Below are 3840 nucleotides of genomic sequence, written 5' to 3' on the forward strand. Positions count from 1 at the left end.
TCTTATATTTGAAAGGAGTTGATCCTTTCAAATAAACACGGTGTATATTGTTCTTACGGGACTATTTCAGTGGTGTAAATAATAAATATCTTTTCTTAAAACACTGGCTATCTGTCCTATATTATCCATATATTTTACTCCCCCCCCCCTTTTTTTTTTCCAATGTATTTGGTTCAGGGTCTCACTATTCAGCTTGGACTCATAGTGATCCTCCTGTTTTCAGCCTCCCCAGCTATGGGATTACAGACATGCGCCACCACTCCTGGTCTCAGTGGCTGTTGTGGCATGTGGTGAGAGGGATTGAATCCTGGTCCCTGTACTTGCCTAAGCAGGTGCTTAGTCTGTTGTGCTATCTTGCTGCCCCTTTACTTCTTTGTTGAATCACAGATCAGACATTGCGTTCAGGTAAGAACCTCTTAAAGAATTTTTAAATGGTTTAGTTAAAAGTGTATTTGACTATGCATTCAGAATTGATTCTAGCAAGTGATTAGATATGTTAGATTACTTCTAATAAACACCATCATGTTGTTTGGAATATGTAGTATTTTCTTTGTGACAGGTAATTGAATATAGAAATTTGAGTTTGTTTATTTATTAATAGACAGCATCTCACTATTCATCCAGCCTGGGCTTGAACTCATTTCATAGACCGGGCTGGGCTTGTGATCCTCCTGCTGTAGTCCCCCAAGTGCTGAGGTTACAGTATCCACCATGTCTAACCGAACTCTTTAAGTAGTTAAGCTGATTCAGTTAAAATGTGTTTCTTAATTATAAGGCTAAATTTGCTTAGTTAATATTATAACAGATTTTTATTCATTTCATTGGTACATTTTCTTACTGTATAGATTTATTGTTCCAAAGTAGATACAGAAAGGGGATTTAATCTTTTTTTTTTTTTTTTTGGAACCGGGGATTGAAAGGGATTTAATCTTTTTCGGTGAACTAAGAACTTTAATAATACAGGCCAAGAATTAACAGATACTTTCCAAATCAATATAAGTGAAAATAAAAATTTAGCAAGCCCCGGGAAACAAAACAGGATTTTATAAAACATTTGCTGCCATTAGGTGGTGCCCAAACCAAAGTTGATATGCCGGTGCACTTAGTGAAGCCCCTGTGGGAGGACATTGTCATTCCTGGCTTACTGACTCACATGTGGTACATGGAATGCTGCGGGATTCTTTATTACGTGTAATAGAGTATGGGAATGTCCGTATGCCTTCTGTGTCTCATGACTTAACTGCGCATGTGTATTTTAAATTAGTAAATTATATTTCAGAGGTGCATTTGAGATCTAGGATCCCTTCAGAGGCCTGTTAGGAAAATCAGTTTGTGAACTGGTGCTATTTCTAGCAGCTGTTCAGTTTGATAAAGAATAATTGGGCTGCAGCTGATGAGTTACAACTGATATGGGAAATGAGTTGTTTTTTAGTGGCAAGAGGTAGAACAGTGCAAGAATAGGGACTGGCAAAGATGGATGTGGAAAATAATTTAGGTTATTGCTTGGTTTTAAATTACAGTTAAAAATAGCAATAAAGTATGGATAGTGAATAAGCTTAAGGATTCTTATATAAAGCAATCAGCAGAATTCTGTCAGTGGACAGATTGCATTTCCACTAAGGTTTATACATCAGAACTCATTAAACTAGTTAGCTGATAGACATCTCTAAAGATCAAATGCATAGCTACTTAATATAAGGGTGTAATTTTTGAAATTAAGATACTTGAACATCTAGATCTTTGAGCTTCCCAAAGACTTTCGACAAATTATTGCATTATATATTGGGACAAGGTAATATTAGGCATACTGTAGGCTGCATTTCTAACCCTTTCAATTTTTTGAGACAGTCTTACCAAAGGTCCAGGCTGGCCTTGCATTTGCAGTCCTCCTGCCTCAGCCTTCTACAGGAATTACATGCATGTGCCACTAGGTGTAGATGGAAAGTAAATTTTTAAAGTCTTCCACACTGATAGTTCCTTTAAAAAACAAACAAAACAACAAAAAACAGAGGCACTGTGGAGATAGCTCACTAGTGTGTGCCTCCCTAGGCAAGTGCAAGGACCAGGTTGGATCCCTGGTACCACAGGCTGTGCTGGTCCTGCTCTGAGCGTGCTGAGCTGGCCACCAAGACCAGGCATGGTGGTGCATGCCTGTAATCCCTGCCCTGGGAGGCTGAAACAGGAGGATCACTACGAGTCCAAGCTACATAGGGGGCAGGGCTAGCGTGGCATATGGTGCTGGTCCCTATGCTTGCCTAAGCTTCCCTGAGCAGGCGCTTTACTCTGCTGAGCTGTCTTACTGGCTCAGGTTCTGTGCTATTGAGCTGTATCTCCAGGCCAGGAAAACTTTCTGATGAAGTGTGTATTTTATAAATATTACCTTGGTTGGGGCTGGGGAGATAGCTCAGTGGTATAAGTACCTGGCAGACAAGCATAAGGGCCTGAGTTTGATCCCTGGGGCGGGTGGGGGGGGGGGGCAATATATATCTCCTTGGCTTTCAGAGTTTGAAGGAGAAAAGGAAAGGAGGAGGAAATACATCAGGGCCCAGATCTGTTCTGTAGATATTCATATCCTTCAGAATGGTGTTCTGCAAGTACTATTAGTAGTAGTCTCATTGGGAAGAACAGCTCTCACCCCTCCCCACTCCCCAGCAACGTGAGTGAAGCTTCGGCATTACGACATGCGTCCAGCCATTGTGACACAGCTTACACAGTAGACTATCAGCGCTTCTGTGGAACCAGATAGAAGCTTGCAAACCTTGCTGTGCCTGGTGACAATGTGAAAATCAAAACACAGGGTTTTTTTTTACCCACAAAAACTTTTCTTATAAAGATAATGTAGGGGCTGGTGAGATGGCTCAGTGGTCTAAAGCACCTACTTAGAACAAGCTAAGCTAAGCAAAGCACAGGGACCGCGGTTCAATCCCCTGCACCACATGCCAGCCAGCCCCGCCCCCTGGTGGGCTGAGCTAGCCACACACACACTAAATAAATCACACACACAATAAATAAATGTAAAAAAAAAAGATAATGTAAATGTCAGCTTTTTCCTGAAGAACTTGACAGAATAATGTGCAGAAACCAAGCAACATTTTACATGCAGTTTTTAGTACCTTTGAGGTGCCCTTCAGGAATAAACAAGACTGGCCTCAGCATGTACAAGTGATGAAACTGTAGACAAGTGCTTGTCGTAGTGGAGGTCTGAAGTGGTAATTCACAATAACATCTGTGACAGCAGGAAGATGGAGAGAACAGTCGGTTTCTCCTCAGTATAAGCAAACATCGTGTAGAAGGCCAACCTACCTGCTTGAACCTGACCAAGGGCTGACGAAGATGAAAGAGACACAGGATCAGGTTGAGGTATGGAAGGCCAGGGGCCTCGTGCCTCCTTGCAACGAAGAGCTGCGAGTGACCAGCACACCTTGGCTTTGTTCAGTCATACAGGGGACCAAACAGCAAAATAGGATTCATCTGTCTCCCACTATCCTTGATACTTGTTCGGGTACGCTATAGAATCTGAGCTGTTTTTACTTTTTCCCGCAGTGTTGGTACACACACAGGCTGCCTTTCACAGAAGAGGCCAGTTAAGCTTTCAATTTCCTGGCTGGTCTCCCACATCTGAAGTAGGCTGCTTATGAAAAAAGCTTGCAGTTTGAGAGGCTGAAATCCAACCAATATGGTCTGAGGTCTGGCAAGAGTAGATACCCTTTGGCTGCCTCGCCTCATGGCAGATGGTAATGGTGGATCACTTCAGAGAGGGAGCCAGTATGTTAAACAGGAAGCCAAGAGAGCCGGGGTCCCACAGTCCCTTCCAGGGGCACAGCTGACCTAAGGCCCTCT

The sequence above is a fragment of the Octodon degus genome, unplaced genomic scaffold, assembly GCF_000260255.1.
Source record: "Octodon degus isolate 3935 unplaced genomic scaffold, OctDeg1.0 scaffold00029, whole genome shotgun sequence".
Lineage (NCBI taxonomy): Eukaryota > Metazoa > Chordata > Mammalia > Rodentia > Octodontidae > Octodon > Octodon degus.